Source organism: Monodon monoceros, unplaced genomic scaffold (assembly GCF_005190385.1).
Source record: "Monodon monoceros isolate NGI ecotype Baffin Bay Population unplaced genomic scaffold, NGI_Narwhal_1 Super_Scaffold_16, whole genome shotgun sequence".
Classification (NCBI taxonomy): domain Eukaryota; kingdom Metazoa; phylum Chordata; class Mammalia; order Artiodactyla; family Monodontidae; genus Monodon; species Monodon monoceros.
In genome coordinates, this window is record NW_021703772.1 from 20,415,833 (window position 1) to 20,437,627 (window position 21,795).

The window sequence follows — 21,795 nt, forward strand, 5'->3', positions numbered from 1 at the left end:
AATGAAAATTACTGACCATTATCCTCCCACCTTCAACATAGACACAAAAATCCTTGAAAATGGCAAATTAAATTTAAAATAAGCAATTCAAATTGAGCAATATACAAAAATAACAAGTGCTCTTTATCCTAGGAAGGCAAGGTTGGTTTAGCATTCAAATTCACTACATTAACAAAACAAAGAAAAACAAATTACATCTCAATAGATGCAAAGAAAAATTATTTGAAAAAAATTATTAGTAATTTATGATTGAAAAATACAACTCTCAGAAAACTAGGAAAAGAGGGAATTTCTTTAACCTAATAAAGAGCACCCCCCACCCAATATTCCCAAATAAGGCAAAAAAACCCCAAAGAACAAAGAAAATAAACACTTCTGCTACTAATACCATATCAATTATGAAATATTGTGTTTTCTCCATGAGATTGGAAACAAGGCAATAATGTCTGCTATAGCCATTTTTATTCAATATTATACTGAAGGTCCAAGCTAGTATAATAAGGCAAGAAATGGAAGTTAAAAAATACAGATGGAAAAAAAAAGAAGTAAAACCATCTTTATTTGTAGGGGCTAGAACTGTTTAAATTTTAAAAAATACCCAAAGGAATCTGTAAAACAAGTACCAGAATTAATAAGTAAATTTAGCAAGTTTGCAGGATATAGATATATATGTATATATATATATATATATATATCCTGTACATATATCCTTGCAAATATATGTATATCCTTGCAAATATATATATATATATATATATATAGCCAATAGCTAGAATAGCTAAAAAACTTGAAAAAAAAAAAAGACATAGTTAGGTAACTAACATAACGTTATTACAGGACTTATTGCATAGATTTGGTAATTAACACAGTGTATATTGATGTAAGGATGGACAACTCAATCAATAAAAGTGATTAGAGGGGACTTCCCTGGTGGTCCAGTGGTTAAGACTTCGCCTTCCAATGCCGGGGGTGGGAGTTCGATCCCTGGTCAGGGAGCGAAGATCTCACATGCCTCGCAGCCAAAAAACCAAAACATAAAACAAGAAATATTGTAACAAATTAAATAAAGACCTTAAAAATGGTAAAAAAAAAAAAAAAAAAGTGATTAGAGAGCACAGAAATAGACCAACAAACATATGTCAATTGATATTTGACAAAGTACCAAGGAAATTTAAAGAAGAAAGAATAGTGTTTTCAAAAACATGGTGGTGAGACAAATAAACAAATATGTGGAAAACAGTGAACTACTACACTTACCTCACAACACACACAAAAGTATTTGAGTTGGATCATAGACTTAAATATAAAAACTAAAACTAAAGTTTCTGGAAGGAAACATAGTAGAATATCTTTGTAACCTTTGGGTAGGCAATAATGTTTTAGAGAGAACACAAAAAAGTCTAACTATAAAGGAAAAAGTAATCAATTGAATTTCATGACACACTACCAACAAAAGACAAATAAAAGACCTCTGCACTTCAAAAGTCATTATTAATAAAAGAAAGTGGGAGAAAATATCTGCAACACATAAATCCGATAAAAGACTCATTCAGAACATATAAAGAAATTTTACAACAGAATTGAAATACAAACCACCCAATAAAAATGGGAAAATAATTTAAGAATAAATTAAAACATACTGACCACAACAAATCTTGGTGAGGATGTGGAGAAACCAGAACACTCATACATTGCTGGTAGAAGTGTAAAATGGTACATCCACTTGGGGCTTCCCTGGTGGCGCAGTGGTTGAGAGTCCGCCTGCTGATGCAACAGACACGGGTTCGTGCCCCGATCCGGGAAGATCCCGCATGCCGCGGAGCGGCTGGGCCCGTGAGCCATGGCCGCTGAGCCTGCGCGTCCGGAGCCTGTGCTCCACAACGGGAGAGGGCCACAACAGTAAGAGGCCCACGTACCGCAAAAAAAAAAGGGTACATCCACTTGAAAAAACGGTTGGACATTTCTCATAAAATTAAACATGCAGAGAGAGATGTAGAAAAAGTAACAGTGTTAAGGACCTCTGAAAAATCTCTCCTCCATAAAGGCAGTGAGAAAACTTTCAAAGATTGTCAGAATCAACTTTTTTAACTCTGGAAATTGACCAAATACTTGGAGCAATCTGATGAGCTTTTATTCATGAAAAATAGATAAATCCTGGTAAGAACAATGAGCTTTATCCTGTTCTAACTTACCATTTTCTCATCCTTGTCTCTCTAGCACCACAGTAGCCAGGAAGATCAACATCTCACACTCTCCGTAAAAACCAGTAGCCTGGCAGCCAACTGATAGCGCAGTACAGAGTTATCTTTGTACAGAGGGCAGTACAGAAGTATCTTTCTGTACCCTGGTGGTTCCCTGGAAGATCCCACTTGCAAGGTTGAGTGTATTTGACTCGACTTGGAGCTTCTCCATTACAAAAAGCCTTTCCCCAGGGATGTTTGTTGAAAACAATTAGAACCAATTATTTATCTTTGTGATTGCCTGAGGTAGTGGATAACAGTTGGGGCAAACAATAGGTAAACCAAAAGTTTAAGAGAAAAATCTGGGGAATGAGATGTGCTTATGGGGCTTTGAAAACCTCTGACATATTCCTGTGAATCTAGAAAGCTGAATGTATGTGTGCAGCTGTGCACATGCCAAGGGCTGTGTGCATGCTCAGGAAAGACCTGAGAAGGCCTTAAGCTCTCACATCTGGCTGACCTTGAGGCTCTGAGACTGCAGGAAGTGAAGGCTGAGGCAGAGGCGCAATCTGCCGGGCTGTGTATGGAAGGCATAACCCAATATGCATGCAGAGCATCTTGGCAAACACTGGGAGGCTCATTGGTTCCAGACATTTAAATAAATCTGTCTAATCATTAGCTGACCACTAACATAACTGAATAGAGACTTTTGTGGCCACACATGAGAAGAATATAGGTTTTATAGAATTAGTTCACAAAAGGTAATACACAAACCAAAAATGACAAATAGCAACAAAAACAAACCCTTAGGAGAGAGAAGAATCTGATTTTCGGAGGTGTCATATTATGTTATTTAAAATATCCAGTTTTCAACAAAAAAAACTATGAGACATGCAAAGAAATAAGAAATTATGGTCCATACACAAGAAAAGTCAATTAATAAAAATTGTCCCTGAAGAAATACAGATATTAGAATTACTAGACAAAGACTTTATTTCAGCTGTGTGAAATATGTCCAAAAAACCTAAAGGAAACCATTTTTTTAGAAAATTAAAGATCTTAATATTGATTAAGAATATTAATAAAGAGATGGAAATTATAAAAAATAGAGCCAAATAGAAATTCTGAGTTTGAACAGTAAAAAAACTGAAATAAAAAATTTACTAGATGGCCTCAGCCATCTATTTGAGCAGGCAGAACACAGAATCAGAAACTTGAAGATAGGTCAATTGAGATTATCCAGTCTAAAGAACAGAAAGAAAAAAGAGTGAAGAAAAATAAACAGAGACTCAGAGACCTGTGAGACATCAGTAAATAATATGAACCCCAGAAGGAGAAGGTAGAGAGAAAGGGGCAGATATAATTTTTTAAGAAATCATGGCCAAAATCCTTCAAATTTGATGAAAAATATTAATGTACACATTCAAGAAACTTGATGAACTCCAAGCAGGATAAACAGAAAGAGATCCACACCAAGACATAATTAAACTGTTGAAAGCCACAACCAAAGAGAGAATACTGAAAAGAGGAGGAGAGAAGTGACTCATCATGCACAAGTTATCTTCAACATAATTAACAACTGGTTTCTCATTAGAAACCATGGAGACCAAAAGTCAATGTGATGACATATTCAAAGTATTGAAAGAAAAAACTTTCAACCAAGAATTCAATATATTACACACTATGATGAAATCTGATTTATGCCCCAAATTCAAGTTTTGTTCAACATGAAAATCAATAAATGTAACACATGATATTAATAGAATAAAGCACAAAAATCTCATATCAGGTAAATAAATGAAAAGAAATCGTTTGACAAAATCCAACAACTTCATGATACAAACACTTAAACTAGAGATAAAAGGGAACTTAGTCAATTGATCAAGAACATCTAGGAGAACATTAAGATTACATCACACTAATAGTGAAATATGGAGGATTCCCTACCTCAGATCAGGAGCAAGACAAGGTTGTCCATTCTTGCTACCTCTGTTAACAATGCACGGGAAGTTCTGGCCAGGAAAGTTAAGAAAGAAAAAAAAAACATTTAGACTGGAATGAAGTAAAATTATATTTGCAGACAAAATGATATTACACTTAGAAAATTCTAAGAAGTTCACATACACAAAAAATTATAGAATTAGTTCACAAAAGGTGAACAAAAAATTATTAGAGGTAATTAACTCCAAAAGATTGCATGATATAAGATCAGTATACAAAAATCAATTGTATTGCTATACACTGGCAATAAACAATATGAAAATAAAATTAATAAAATGATTCCATTCATGGTAGCATTATAAAAATTAAATCCTTAAGAATATATGTAACAGGGGGCTTCCCTGGTGGCACAGTGGTTAAGAATCCATCTGCCAATGCAGGGGACACGGGTTCTATCCCTGGTCCAGGAAGATCCCACATGCCGTGGAGCAACTAAGCCCATGTGCCACAACTACTGAAGCCCGCGCGCCTAGAGCCTGTGAGCCACAACTACTGAGCCTGCATGCCTAGAGCCTGTGCTGTGCAACAAGAGAGGCCACCGCAATGAGAAGCCCACGCACCACAATGAAGAGTAGCCCCCGCTCACCACAACTAGAGAAAACCCATGCACAGCAACCAAGACCCAATGCAGCCAAAAATAATTAATTAATTAGTTTTTAAAAAAAGAATATATGTAACAAAATAAGTGCAATACTTGTACACCAAAAACTACAAAACATCACTGCAAGATTAAAGACGATCTAAATTAGTGAAAAGATATCTATGTTCCTGGATTGGAAGACAATACTGTTAAGAGGGCAATGTTCCCCAAGTTGATCTATAGATACTATACAATCCCTTTCAAAATCCCAGGTCGCTTTTTGTTGAAATAGACAAGCAAATCCTAAAATTCACATGGAAATACAAGAGACCCAGAATAACAAAAACAATCTAGAAAAAGAACAAAATTGGAAGATTCACACTTCCCAATTTAAAAAATTACTACATATCAATATCTACAATAATCAAGACTGTGTGGCAGTGGAATAAATGTTGACATATAAATAATGAAATAAATTTAAGAGTTCAGAAATAAAGCCATAAATTTATGGTCAATTGGTTTTCAACAAGTGTACCAAAAACAATTCAGTGGGGGAAAGAATAGTCTTTTCAACAAATAGTGTTGGGACAACTGGATATCCACTTGTAAAAAAATAAGTCTGAACCTCTGCCTCACAACATATCCAAAAATTAACTCAAAATGAGTAAAAAACTTAAATGTAAGAGCTAAAAAGTGTTTTAAAGAAAATATGTGTATTTGCTTATAAATATAAATCTTCATTACCTTGGATTAGGCAGTAATTACATATATATGACACCAAAAGCACAAGCAACAAAAGAAAAAAATAGATAAACTGGACTTCAAAATCTTGTTTCAAAGGATACTTCCAAGAAAATGAAAATATGATCCATAGATTGGGAGAAATTTTTGCAAATCACATATCTGATGACAGTCTAGTATTCAGAATATACAAAGTACTCTTACAACAACTCAACAATAGAAAAGCAAATAACCTAATTAAAAGTGGGTTAAGTATTTGAATAGACACATCTTTAAAGAAGATTTATAAAAGGCCAATAAACATGTAAAAGGATGCTTAATATCATTAGTCATTAGGGAAATACAAAGAAAACCATAATAAAATTTTATTTCACACTCTCTGGGTTGGCTATAATCAAAATATTGGAGCCCTCATACATTGCTGGAGGAATGTAAAATGGTACAGCTGCTTTGGAAAACAGTTTGGCATTTCCTCAAAAAGTTAAACAGAGTTACCTTATGGTCCAGCAATACCACTCCTAGTCATATATCCAAAAGAACTGAACAAATAGATTCACACAAAAACTTGTAGATAAGTATTCATTGCAGTCCACCTCAAAATAGCCCAAAAGTGGAAACAACCCAAATGTTCATCAACTGATGAATGAATAAACAAAATATGGTGTATCCATGCACTGGAATCTTATTCAGCCATAAAATGAATGAAGTGTTTATACATGTTACAACATGGATGAATCTTGAAAACATTATACTAAGTGAAAGATGCCAGACACAAAAGGACACATATTGTGTTATTCCATTTCTATGGCATGTCCAGAAAAGGCAAACACATAGGGACAGAAAGTAAATTAGTAGTTGTCAGGGACTGAGGGAAGAAGGAATGGGAACTACTGATAATAAGTATGGGATTATTTTGGGGGTGATGAAAATATTCCAAATTAGACAGTGGTGATCATTACACAACCTTGTAAATATACTAAATAAAAACTACTGAAGAACTCATTTAAAAGTATGAATTTTATGGTTTGAAAATTATATCTTGGTTAAAAATAAAGTTAACTGTACATCTTCCCTATGACCCAGCAATTCCACTCTTACATATTCATCCAAGAGAAAATAAAGCATGCATCTGCAAAAAGACTTGTATGAGGATGTTCATGTCATCCAAAAACTAGAATCATTCCAAAAGTCCACCACCAGAAGAACAAATAAACAAATTATGGGATATTCACACAGTGGTATACTATGTAGCAATAAAAAAATATAACTATAGTAACAGGAATAAATTTTAAAACTATTAAGTTGAATGAGAGAGGATGAGCTGAAAACAGTAAAATACTATATAATTAATAATAAACTTTTCTGACATTTAAAAAGAGGCAAAATTAATATACATGGTGATAGAAATCAAAGGTGTTTTCTTATGGGATGTAGGGTTTATTGGAGGGGCATGAGGAAAATGTTGAAGGTGATTGAAATGTTCTGAATATTGATTGGAATGGTAGTTATATGGTTGTATACATTTACCAAAACTCATCAAATTTTATAGCAAAGTGGTGTATATTTCATTGTATATACATTTTACATAATTTTTTTAAAAGTTAAAAAATGTTAAAGGACTGCAACCAAAAATAAGACCAATAAGAAAATCAGAGGGTTCTTTTTAAACAGGTTTATTAATATTTAATTCACATATAATCAGCTGGAGATATTTAAAGTACATACTTGATGTTTTCTGGTAGAGGAGAACTCATGAGCAAGGATTTCATGGGAGATTTCAGGGAAAGGAAAAGATCTTATGAAGAAAATGAGAAGTTTACATGGAATAATCACTGGAGACTTGTGACTACTAAATTTTATAGTCATAGATACTCAAAGGTTATAGCTGAAACTCTTCTAGAAGGAAAGAGGAAGAAATGTTAATTACTTGATCATTTTATTTGAACTCTATCGGCTTCCTCAAGCCTCAGGACATCCCAGGTTTCACTCTTTCAACTCATGTATTTTCTCTTTTATAACACAGATACTTAGAGAACCTTGAATTCCTTGTCCTCCATTTTTAAGGACTCTTGTTGGCAGCAATGGTGGAAGAGATGGAGATGGAGTGGGAGAGGGATAACTCTTTACCAAAATGTTGAGATCTTTCAACCAATCCCAGACAATCACAGATGTCTCATAAGAAGAGGGTCAATGAGGTCTTTAATCTACATTTCTTTCTGGACTTTCTCTCACATCTCCATCACTGTCCAAACATGAATCCAATATGTTTATTTTATGATAAATGGCATATAGTTACTTATGGCCTGAAAACAGTCCAGCAGCTTCTTTGACTGGATTTTAAGGCATGCCCACAAGGGCTGGGTTTTGCCTGGACATTATGGGCCTGGGAAGAGGAGCAAGGATCCAGGGATCAGTCTCACCCTGAGTCCATTGATGAGCCCACATGCCCGTCACCCAACATTGGATATTCTTCCAATAGCAACTCTGGCTTCTGCAACTTTAACCCGCAGGAAACCAACCAGATCATTTAACACCATGCTTTCCACATCCTCAGTTCCAGTCACCAACTCCAGACTAAAACTCTTGCTTTATATTCAGCAAAAGGCATGGCAAAATTAAAACCAATAAGAAATATAAAACAAAGAAAGATGTGTTGCTGCTCTTGGGCTTAGAATTCCACCCTCCCATCAGCTCCACCCATTACTCTAGCCCCCAAACCAAAGCCTTTACTCCAATTCTACCCAAATAGGCGGCAAAGAGAATCCTTCCCTCTGAAGACTGCCTGGCTTTTGCTGAGGGATCACTCCTAGCCCTGGGGAATATCCCCATGCTCCAAAAGAAGCCATTATAAAATTAACTGGCGATAAAACCAACCACAGGGGGATTGTGGGGCATTTATCTTTTTCAAACGCCGTGTTGTTTTTGTCCATCTGGTTGCATTTAGTTCAGAGGTATAATTTCCAGTGCTGCTCTTTTCTGGTAGACCATACAATTAAGGTATTTGAAAAACAAACAGCTCTTAACCACTGCACGGTGAGGAACTAGTTTAGCAATCTGTGACCCATTTTCCCTGAGCAAACACAGTTCTATATCCAAGATGGACAAAAAGCAAGAACTGAAAGTCAGGAATTATTATTTAATCTAATCTAACCTCTTCTGGCACTCCTCAGAGAAGAGAAAATAGGATGTGAAGAGGGCAGGGAGAAAAGGCTGCTGAAGAAATTATACTTGTTGTGGCTCTCCTCATGAATCCTTAATAGTTTCTTTAGGGTTTTCACAAAACATATATATTTGGAATACACAGAAGGGAAAGACTCAGTGATGGTGGACTTATCCTGGCACACCTGATGGTATCTGGAAAAGAAGAATGACTCAGGCACATTCAAGAGCAGTGTGGCTGTCAATTTCTGAAAGCTGCTAGTTACCTACACTGCATTAAGTGTGCAAAATAATTAATACTGTAGTCACCCATGTGCTCTTGTGTTTATACTTGGGTCATGAGACTCATTTTGCTTTTAATAATGCATTCTTCCAAATGTCACTCTTCAATCTCACATGGGAAGTTCGACACATATTTTTTCCTTGGCTTTATGGTGCAATCTATTTTTTGAATCTTTCTAAATCTTTCATTAGAATATGAAACGAGTGTGAAATGCACATGCACACACACACTTTTTGCACAAAAGTGCAACTCACAGCCCAGTCATTGATGTTTTTCACCAACTTTGGTTCTGAATGACTTGACTTCTTTTCTCAAAAAAAATTAAACCTCACCCAAAAGGAATGAAGACATTCCACCAGTAAAGAAGTTCAAAGGAATGTGCTTCAGATTTTGAGGGCCCTTTGTAAAATGAGTCCCCTAGATGTTTTAAGCCTTGCTGATGTTCTCTGGGGACAGTGCTCCAAGAATTCTAAACCAGAATTCAGAGATGGAGGAAGTCACAATGATCTTGTAGTGCCACCTTTACCCATGCAGGGGTCACTTCCTCAAGGGTATGCCCCCTGCTGTCTCAATCCCATCCTGACTTGCCCTGAGAAGAACCAGTCATTTTGATTCCACCCTCGAGTCAGTGGAGATAAATTGATCCTGATTCCTCTTCACTGAGAGCTATGGGAAGGTTCCTCTTGACAGTAACACATCTCTCACACTAGGAAGGCATATGGACAGATGGAGATTGGCACTCAACTTCTGAAGGCCAAAGAATGTGTGCAAAGGGCGCATTTGTTTGTGTGGTTCCTAGTCCTGGTTTGGGTATTCAGAGATGGGACTGTGTTATATTGGGTTTTTTGTTTTCTTATTCTCCCCCATTGTGTGGATTGCATTTGTAGAATTAAGGGTGATGAAGGTGATAATCCACTTGGAGAGTGGCAATTTGTTGAAAGAAAGGTATTATGAGCTTAAATATACAATATATGTGTTCTCTAACCCCTGATCCTCTCCCCCCCCACCCCCTTTGCTCTCTTCATTTATTCATTTTCCATATGACACATATGTATTAAGCAAAAATGTGCTGGGTATTGGACTCTGGGTGATGAATCCCAAGGTGATTATGGACCCTCCTTGCCCTCAAGGGGCTCATATCCTAATCTCTTTTTTTGTTCTTCACTTTCATCTCCAGCTCCTAGTTGTAGCACATCACCATGAGGTATCATATATGAACATTTCCCTAGAAAAGGGGTTTAGGAGGACTTAATAATTCAGCTTTTTTTTTTTAAAGGATGTTACCTTGAAGAAGACATCAAACTAGAATGAAAACAGCAGGAGTAATCAGATCAGGCTAAAAAACTACTGTGAATGTGTTGAGTATCAAAACTCTTTACAGAGGCAGAATATCAACTTTCTTCCCCAAAGAGCTCCAGGATCTGGAGTTCCCTTCCCTCCCCTTCCATCCCAAATGGATATGGCTTCAGGAGATGCACTATATGAGTGGCGTAAGAAGCCCCACTGAGTTTTCCACTTGATAGTTTCTCAGGCTTCGCTCACTTTCTTTCCCCTACTCACTAGTGATAGTTGCTCCCTCTTCCCCCAGAACACAAGAGACAGTACCAGAGCCCCCTCCCCACTCCTGACTATTTCAGCCACCTGTGCAGCTGAGCTCTTCACACCCGTCAGCCAACTGCTGAGTGAAATCACGAGGTATTTTGGTCCTAATGACAGAGGTGCGAATGGCATCTTCCACCCAACTCAGATGAGATCATGCATGTGAACGCTCTCTGCAAATTATAAAATCTTGATTAGATAAATGAAGAGGTGGTTACTTTACAACTCTGAAACTCAGTGCCTCGTATACACAGCAGGCATGCCATAGGGAAAAGATCATTTCTCCTGCCCTCAGGCAGTCCATTTCCTTCCTTTACTGACAACATTTCTATTTTCTAGATCCATCTCTATTGAAGTTAAGTTGAGTCCAAGAGTTCAGGATACAAAGAAAGGCACAGCTACTTATTGATTACCCCCATTGCAAAATGTAAAGGGTTTGGCCCCTGCTCCCATAGGGTGCTGAGTGTCACTAAAGATGAAAGCAGTAAGCCTTCCAATGAGTCTTCTCTGACAAGTGAGTTCTTACTCTTTTGGAATGTCTACAGGTCACTCCATATGCTGTGTCTATAATGACTAAGTGAAGGAAACACTTAGTGCATAAAACTGACTAACTCAAGAAAAACTTGAAAGTTAGAAAGGCCTGTTATTTGTTTTCCGTAATTCTCCAGAGGTCCACTTGTCCTGGCCTGTATTGATATAGGCTCCAAATACCAGCTCCCTGTCTCTCAACTTTTCCTGAGCTAATTATTCATCCACTTTATTAAGCAATGGGCAAATCTGATCATTCACTCCCCCACCTAAAAGCTTTCCCACTGCCAAATCCCAATTCCCAACCACTTATTCAGTGCACAGGCCCTCCACCCTCTGCTCCTGCCATTGTTCTCCTCTCCCCACACCCAACCATCCGGGTTCTCACCTTCTGTCCTCTTTCTTAGGCTGTTTGCTCATTCTCCTTATACAGATCTCTTGTGGTTCCTCCAACATACAGTTTCTGGGCATTTGTAACCTACCATTTCCAGTGCATGCTGTGTCTTCCCATAAAACTCCTATTCATTCTTCAAAACGCAATTGAGACATCACCTGTTCCATAGCTCCTTTCTTCACCACATCTGACCTTCCCCCTTCTCTGTTCTCTCTGCTCCTTATGATGACTCTATGACTGGATTTTGTATATTTAATTAAAACATAATAGCTTATTAAATGAGTCATGGACTCTGGAGTCAGACTGCTTGGATTTAATCCTGCCTCAACTGTGTGTTCGGGAAAGTTACTTAATTCTCTGTTTCTTACTTCATTCATCTGTAAAATGGAAATTAAAAAATCATACCCACCCCAGGGGTTACTGCGTAGAATGAAATGATTAAATGCTCAGAACACTGTCTGGCATAGAGCAAGTGCTCAATAAATGTTAGCCACTCTTAACGTAATCACTTCTCTGCCTGTTTACCTCAGGACCAGCCAGAGCTCTCCTTGAGGATAAGAGCTGGTACATTGAATTTGTCCAAAACATATTTCTGCCCAGAGCCTTGGAATGGGTAACTTTTATTTTCTTTTCAATTTATCTCTACAAGTTTTAGCCAACAGCTTTGATTCTGGCTGCATAATTTCAGAACTTCAAACTCTACCTCGTCAGTACCTGAAGCCCATGCAGCCACCTTTTATTCTAAATTTCTCATTTCAAACCAATGGTCGAACTAAACTGACTTGTCTTTATCCTTTGGCCCCTGCTTCTTTCCCCACCTCCCCTTCTCCACTCCTTTTCCTCCGTACCACCTCCTCTATTTTCAGTACCTACCTGGGGATTCAGTATTTAATTCTTATGGCTGTTTGAATATTTAAAAATGGGAAGATGGGAGTGGGAGAAGGGGCAGTTGGCACGAAAGAACTACAAAGGTTTCTCATGACGGGAATGGGAAGGGTGGGCTACCGCAGAGAGGAGAGGTGGCCGTCCTCACATCGCTCCACACCCTCTCAGAGCATGACAGACACGTTAACCATACTGGAGTCTTCTGGGTCATTTTATAAGTGCAGGCTCCCAGGCCACACATTCCAGCCCTTGTGAACCAGAACCAGCCCTGTGCGTGAAGCTTGGGATTTTTCATGCCTGATCCCCACACCCTGTTCGTTGTTTCTTGCTGGTCCATTTTTCCTACATTCTGAGCTGTCAGAAACACTGGCTATGATTCTTTCTTCATTTGGCTGTCTGAGTGTCTCACACCTGTGTTTTAACCAGGTTAGTCCAAATGACATTAACTTCCATGAATGAGCCTGTCAAGCCATCCTCTGTGCAAGAAAATGGGTGACCTATTTCTAGTGGATTTATTGCTCATCTGTCAAGGTCTTGGGCGATGCTGGGTGTAATGCATTTTAGATGTGAATATAGGTTTTAACCCTTGGCCCGAGGGAGGTGGTGACTGAGTTAAGAAGGCAGGGCTAGTAACAAGCATAAAGCAGGTAATAAGGTGTGGCTAAGAGTGATTAAGTGCCAATGAGTATTAGCAACTACAAGTGCACAGGAGCAAGAAGAAGAGAATACTATTTGAGGACAGACAGATCTTGCAAAATTTAAGGAGCAAAGTAGAATTGAGCAGGGCCTAAATTAGTGTGAGGGCTTGACAGGGGAAATTAAAAGGACATTGAAGATGGGAAGAGATACTAAAGGACTGATCTGCAGCAGGGTATTGGGGAGGAAGGAGATAACAGAGTTTGAGCAGAAAAGTTGGGAGAAATAAGATTAGATGGATGGAGTGAGATTAGATGGGAGTGGGGGGTATCTTAGATGTTAAGTGATGTTTAAGCTGTTTATTCATTACTTCAACAAGAATTAAAATCCTGGTCTCTGGTGTCATGATAGATAAAGTACTGTCCAAAGGGTAGATGTGAAAGGTTGGATGCATAAGAAAGGACTTAGTTAAACTGGTCTGAATTATATGGTGAACATGGTTAGGAGCAGCCATGGGAAGTGTAAACGATAAATGTGAAGGCACTTCAGGGAATGAGAGAGTGAAGAAAGGAGATGGCTTTTAAGTGGAACCAATGAGGTGTCTTGAAATGACATCAGCTTATAACCCAGACGTGGTCTGGGAACCTATTCTTATTCTTGGTGTATTTCTGATGTTAAGTGCTTTTTCAGGCTTGTCTATTATGTCAGAGTCTCTCTTCTTTCTTTCTCTCTCCCCCTCTCTCCCTCCTCCTCTCTCTCTCCCTCCCTCCCCTTGCCCCAAAGCTCCTCTACATACCACACACACCCCAACCATAGGGTGTACTTGGTTGGAGGACCCTAACAATTAAAGGAAAATGGATGGTGAGATCATCTGTCAATCCATGAGATATTTGGGCCCCTGTGGTTCCCTCCACCTTTGCAAGCTTTGTTGGGCTCTTTATTGGGTCTCCTATCTTATCTTAAGAGCTCCTACTGTGGAGATGGGATAAGGGAACAACAGAGGATGCATCTCCATTGATAGTTTGAATGAAAGGGGAAGGACCTATTGCTGAAATAATTTGGACACCCATGCACTGTGCACAGGTGGAAAAGGAAGGGAGGAGCTAAAAGTCATTCTACTGATCCTCCTTCCTCTGAGTGTGTTTGCCTGCTCACCAGTAGTCTTCTCCCAGCACCCCTCCACCCATCCACCAATCAGCCTGTTTTTTGTTCCTAAGGGATTTCATTCAACATTTGACATTTATCGTGCAGCTGTTTAAACAATATACATTGTGTTAGGTGCTGTGGAGGAGAGCAAGATGAATGAAACACAGCTCCATCCTACACTGGAGCAGCTGGCTCAATTTTCTGCAGGGATGTTTGGTGATTATTGGTGTTTATTTCAATATCAATGCAGCTGGTATATCACTGATCTCTGTCTCTGTGTCTCTCCATCTGTACCCCCTTTCTCTCTGTCTCACTCATGCACCCTCTGACTTGAATGGAGGCATAGGTAGAATGACTTTCCCTGGTGTCATGGGATATAAAACACGTACATAAATCTCTGCTACAGGACATGACGTATATCTAGATTGAGATTACAGATAGTGGGCGATGCATATCGTTCATAAAAGTTAAGTGTGTTAACATTTTTATTCCATTCCTTGGGCAGGGATGATCAGATATTTCCAGAGGTACTGAGTAGAGTATGTCCTCACTTATCAATTTTCTCTTTTCTCAAAAAATACTCTCTAATGGTGATGGAGGTACCTGTTAAGCAAAAGACGGACACCTATAAAAGTTAATCTCTTGAAGCTTTACACTGTTTGGAGTCCTGTTACACACATGGAAATACTGCTGAAAAAAAAACAAACAAAAAACGCTTTAGTTTGCTTTCTGACACATGCTCAAAACTTTTTGTGTCAAGCAAATCATAGCCAGAAGATCCCATTTTTGTTGCAGTGTAGAACTGATATATTTATTTCTGCAGTAGAAATTGAGGGTATGACAAGAATAGGACTTCTGCTCATGAAATAACTTGCCAAATGGTTATGGCCTGGCCTGTCTTCATTATGGCTGCACTGGTTCTGGTTCCTGAATGCTTAATTCTCCATGAGGAACCTGATTTTCCCTAAAGTTGGCTAAAGGAAGTGTTTTCCTAAGAAACCAGCGGTGCAACTAAAGCAAAATGATAAGTCATTCTGTAAGAATGTCCATTTCCTTCACAGGAAGCTCCATGGCTCCCCACAGCCACCCTCCCCGCCCCAAGTCTTGGATCTGAGCACAATAGCAGTGGGCCACAGGATATTTGTCAAACTCTGGCTTATTCTATCTTAAATGACACCAGACCTGGGCCAGGTTGAGGGCCTCCCTTGCCGCCTCCTATTCAGGTTCTTTTTTTCCTGCATCAGATGAACATAGATGTTCCTGTTCTTACTGCAATAACCTGGCCTCCCGTGAGAAACTGCTGAGACAAAAAGATCCACATTTCCCTGAAAATGAACAGCAACTTTTTGGATATTGGATATTTAAGTAAATGAATATTTGGAGAAAGGCATTGTTTAAAGATACATCCAACTTATATCACTGAACAGAATTTGAAATATCAGTTAAAGGTGTCAGCATAGTGGTACCTCATTGGCTTAGGAGGTAGGAATTCTGGAATGGGAGGTAGGTACCCACCTTGTGTCTGAAAAATTGAGTTTTACAAAATGTGTTCCTGCTAAAACAAGCGAGTGAGAGCACTGTGGACCTATGATCAAATTCTTTTTTTCCACTCTAGAATACAAATACTGTTTATAACCCCCTAAACTGTAGTTTTCTCATTTAAAAAATTTTATATACAGACTCCACCAAGTCCTCTTAATCCATAATTTGCTCAAGGAGACCATGAGCTGTATAGATACAGCGCTTTAGGCAATTAGAGAAAGCCAGCCAACCTACAGCTGGAGGGTTAGGAAGACTGGGAATTGTTCATAGAGTCGGGGTGAGGATATCTGAAATTTCCTCTCTACACAAGCATAGAGCATCACACTAACAAAGGTATCAGTTGGTTTCCAGTCAGAGAGATAGAGATAAAGGCATGGAATTATAATTCTGTTCATTCAAAAGTGAGAGTAAAATCCAGCTGAGATCAGTGACTGGTGATATGATTGTTCGCATGCATATGTATCTGGATGAATACAGGCACATACATTTGGACTCTAAGAGCAGGCTTTCTACTGAAGTACAGGTCGGGACAGTGTATTTACCCCAGTTGGGAAACAGAAGAGAAAGGCTGGATGTGGGGAAGAGTATGGAGCTGTGCAGAAACACCTGGCTCCCTAATCTCAGCGAATGCCCAAATGGTATTTAAGGAAAACCAGGAAGCACCATTGATAGAAGTGTCATGCAGCTTCTCAATCAGCATGTGGTTTTGGACTCCCATCTCAGCTGAGATGGATCTGAGCTGTCAGAAACACCAAGAGGTCATCAACCTAGAAGAGTTAAAATAGCCATCTTCAAACGCTCAAGAAATTGAAGAGCTGTAAGAGTTATTAAAGAGAATTTAGAGGACTTAACAGTTTTGTCAATTCACCCATTTCTCTTGCCTATAGATCCATGCCTCCCATGGTTCCTGCCTTCTGTCTACATCTTGGATGATATTATGCACCATCTTTTAGGGCATACTCTACCATAATTTCTGATATATCAGGGGGCAGGACAGAGAGATCTTCTTGATGGTCCCCCAGAGTGTGATTGATAGTAAAATACATTCAGAGCCATCATCTCTAGCCAGTAGGTACTGCATTTTCAACCCAAGTACAATAGAGGCTGTCAGAGGTGAACAGGAATAAAAATAAGAACTTCATGGAGCCTAAACAGTGAGTTATCTGAAAGCAGAGGAAACAGTAGGGTGGAAAAAATGGAAGGAAAAAGAAGAAAATGTGGTCACACTGTAGCGTGCTCATCATCTTGCACCCAGCCCAATGAGAAGATGCTGATAGACTGACATGAGGTTTCCTTATGTGCCACAGTGGCATTAGAGGGCCTGCTAGTAGTTACGACAGCCGTAGTGTCCACTCTGGACAAACTATGTTAAGAGAGCTGGTCAGAATGGAACCAGAGAGATGTGCTTCCGTACTGCATCTGTACTGCAAAGTCCAGGCCATGTAGTCAATAGGTTCCAGTCAGTCCTACTGAGTGAATGGTGGAGAGAGAGGAACCACCTTCTTGGGAATTGAAGGTTTAATGCCATGGGTTTTCTCATCACAGCTGAAAGGTTGACAATGGAGATGAGGAATAATAGCCACTTACTTAATCTGATTGATTAGGCCATAATCATTCAGAAAGGGTCAGATGAGGACCATCTTCAACAGATGCCCAGAGCTTAAGGCCAAATACAAGTCCGCCCAACTTTAAGAGACTGTGAGCATCTTAAACAGGCAGAGAATTAATGAGGAACGACAGAGCTCAGGAGAGACACTCACACATATATAAACACCCATATATGTGAGTAAAGCCAGATAAGTCTTACTATTTACAAAACAGACATTATGTAAAGAAAAATCGGGTTAAGAACAAGAATAGGAAAAGAGAAAGAAGAGCCTGATAGACTGGAACACCAATGTCCTGCTTCCTGTCCATCAGGATTAAGGGGTAGAAAAATAAATCCTGGAATAAAGGGAAACAGTGACTTTGACAGAATCAGTGCAGTGTTTCTCCCACCAACTCTCACCCTCTATAGTTGGCAGCCATTTGTCCTTGACCAGTCTTTCGACATTCCATTGGTGGTGAGCTGTCTATCAAAACCCTTGAATGGAGACCTTTGGGTGGACTGGAAGCCCTTCTCACTTTGGCAGTTGGACAATGCCAGTTAGCTAAAACTTTCCTCATCAGATTTTGAACACCTGCCCAATATTGCTCCCAGTGAATATCCACATTCCTGGTGGATGAAAGAGAGATTGCTACATTCTCTGACCCTAAGTGATTAGAATAAGATGAGTAAGATGAGTACCAAATTGGGAGAGAAAATGTAGGAACACAAAGAGAGGAAGTCATGAGCCAAATCTCAGTAGTCAGTTAATACCATGAAATCAGCCAAGGAATGAATCAGACTGAAAAATAAGTCAGGAGAATGCACCATGCCTGGCAACAAGGCAGCAGTCCCCAGAGCAGTAGGTCAATTTTGCAGCTACCCGGTTCCAATACCAACATCAATTCTATAGAATAGAAGCCCTACAATTTCTCCTTGCCCACGTCCTAATGGACAAATGCAAAATTGGCATTGGAGTGATGCACAAAATTATCCCAAACTAAAAGATAGCTGCAAGATCCCAATTTTTATTACTGTCCACAAAAAGATGAGAGTCAAAAAGAAAAAAAGAGAAACAGTTTGATCCAAGGAATGCCAAGGATTGTCAGCAACCATCAGAACTAGGAAGAGGCAAGGGAGGATCTCCCCTAGAACATTCAGGGAGAGCATGACCCTGCCAACCTTCTGATTTTGAACTTCAAGCCTTCAGAACTGTGAGGGAATACATCTCAGTTGTTTTTAAACCACCCAGTTTGCAGTAACTCGTCACAACAGATGTAGGAAACTAATATAATTCCTCTTTCCCATTCTCCCTATGGAAATCCTTTCTCAGAAAAGACATTGATGGTGCCATCATCTTCCCTGGTGAAGTCCGTGGATGAATGAGATCAGGAGGAGACCAGGCATTAAGGCTGGGAAGAAAGATCTACTGGGATGTCCATCCTCAGCAAGGCATTCACATCACCCTGTGTTTTAAGAACCTTGAAATTACTCCATAAAGCCTGTGCTGCTGATAGGCCATCCCTGCTCAGCATATTAGTGAGGGAGAGGCAAGGGTAAGTATAAATAACTTTACTGAGAGCTTATTATATGCCAGGCAATGGTCTATGTGCTTCACATGTAATAGTTCATCAAATCTCCCCAACAATCCTCTAAGGGGGGGGTGATTAGTACCCTTACACTCTGGATGAAGTTGTCTCAAAGGGGTATGTTAACTTGCTCAAGGTCAGAGTTAGTAAATGGTAGAACCGATATTTGACTCCAGGCCGTTCCTGAATGACTATCAAAAGTTTAGAGACTGGGTTGCTTCCATATCTTGGCTTGCATATATCTTTTTGAATTAGGGTTTTGTTTCCTTTGGATAAACACCCAGAAGTGAAATTGTTGTATCGTATGGTGGTTCTACTTTTAATTTTTTGAGGAAACTTCATACTGTTTTCCATAGTGGCTGCACCAGTTTACATTCCCACCAACAGTGCAGAAGGGTTTCCATTTCTCCACATCCTTTACCAACACTTCTTATTTTGTTGTCTTTTTGATGATAGTCATTCTGACAGGTGTGAAGTTATATCTCATTATGGTTTTTATTTGCATCTCCCAGATGTTTAGTGATGTTGGACATCTTTTCATGTGTCTATTGGCCATCCGTCTTCTTTGGAAAAAATGTCTCTTCAGGTCCTCTGCTCATTTTGTTAAACTTTTCAATACCTGTTTATTTTATGTGACCACTTCCATGTACCTGTTACTCCCTTATTATAATTTTCATCTAGTATAATTTGCATACAGTGAAATGCACAGACCTTCAGAGCATAGTTCAGTGATTTCTAGTAAATGTGTATATATAACCAGCACACCTATTAAGATATAGCCTCTTTTTTTTTTTTGATGTTGAGTTGCATGAGTTCTATGTATATTTTGGATATTAACTGTTTAGCAAATATATCATTTGCAAATATTTTCTCCCATTCAGCAGGCTGCCTTTTCACTTTTTGATGGTTTCCTTTGCTGTGCAAAAGTCTTTTAGTTGGATTTGGTCCCATTTATTTATTTTTGCTTTTGTTTCCCTTGCCCAAGAGATAGATCTAAAAAAATATTACTAAGACCGATGTCAAAAGAAGAGCAACCTAAGTGTGCATCAGTAGGTGGCTGGATAAAGAAGATGTGGCGTATATATGCAATGGACTATTACTCAGCCAAAATTAAAAAAAGTAAGAAAGAAAGAAAAAAGAAATCTTGACATTCGTGACAACATGGATGGATCTAGAGGGTATTATGCTAAGTGAAATATGTCAGAGAAAGACAATTACCATATGCTCTCACTTCTATGTGAAATCTAAAAAATAAAACAAACAAAACAGGAGGAAAACAGACACATAGATAACAGAAAACAAATGGGTGATTGCCAGAGGGGATGGGAGTGAAGGGGGTAAGGTAAGTGAAAGGGATTAAGAGGTACAAATCTCCAGTTATAAAATAAACAAACCACAGGGATGTAATATACAGCATAAGGAATATGGTCAATAATGTTGTAATAACTTTGTATGGGACAGATGGTTACTAGACTTATCATGGTGATCATTTCATGGTGTATGTAAATGTCAAATCACTGTGCAGTGCACCAGAAACTAACATAATACTGTACCTCAATCACATTTCAATAATATAAATAAATAAATAAAATTTCACCCCTTAAAAAAAAAAATGTTTGGAGACTAGGGCAGTTAGAGGCCTCAGAATCCGATTTTGTGTCCATTTAGAAATAGATTCATTAGGCCCTGGGTAGATGGTGACCCAATTGCAGGAAGCTTGTTGCTTCACCTGACAGTCCTTCCCCACTTAGAAAAATCTGAATCAGAAGTTTCAACTCAAGGAACTAGGTGAGGAGTGTTAGTGGAGGAAGTAAGGAGGATGGCCATGGTCCAGAGAGATCAGGCCATCTGAAGGTGCTCATGACCAAATAAACAATGAAAGAAGCACTGGGGGAGACAAAGATTTCAGCCACTGAGCTGGCTGGAGGAGCTCTGGTCAGATTCAATGCATCTGAAGGAGGCGCCTGGCACACGATTCCGAGCTGTGCAATCAAACCCTGAGCTGGCTGGGTTGTTGGAACCAGAGAATGTGGGGTGGGCAGTCATGATGGCCTGCCGTCAGTGGTCAGCAAGACCTAAGGAAAACAGAAAGAAAAGAGGGAAGAAAGGAAGGAAGGGAAGAGGAGATCATGCTGTGTCCCAATCTCTGATTATTCTAAGTGGTAGCTGGGGCAGTTTTTGGTTTCTAATTTATTTTTCCACCATGATTTCTTATTTATCCTCCCACCTCTCAGGTACACAGCAGGTTTTGTGTTTGCTGCTTCTGGAGAATTATTATAGACCCACTGAAGTGACTTGGGTTTGATGACAGGGATAAAGGCCTTGCAGACAAATGTGGAGAGAGAGAAAGGGATTGACTTGCCTGCAATGGGATTCTTTAGGGCAGGGGGGAGGGGGGTAAAAGTAAGGTCTGGGGGCAGCTCCTGGTAATGTGTGAAGAGGTGGGAGGATCTTGGAGAAACAATCAAGGGTTGCACAGGGTGATGTGTCTTCAGCCTGACATTCACAGCCCTACCAGGAGTTCCCTCCATGGCCCCAAGCACAGCATGAAAGTCGCAGAAAGGAGGGCATGAAGGCAGCACAATGGCACAACAGTAGACATCTCTGCCACGAGAGAGTGGACAGCCCACTGAGGCCCACGGGTGTCTCTTCAAGAAGTGGGTCCTGTGTGAGATTCTAAAAACTCAGCCCTGTCTTCGAATGAGAGTTGGAGGTGAAAAATAAGATTGAATTCCTGACACCCCAGGGTAAGAATTGAATTTAATTTATGGGAAATAGACACACAATATTACTTTCACACTTGAGCCCATGGATTGAGGTTGGAACCCCCAGTAGGGTGTAATGAAGCAGGTTTGCAACCAATGAAAATCCTCCATCTGGGACCATGCTGAGTCACCAGGAGCATAGTTTACTTGGCTGTTGCAGAAAGGCCATGTTATACCACGGA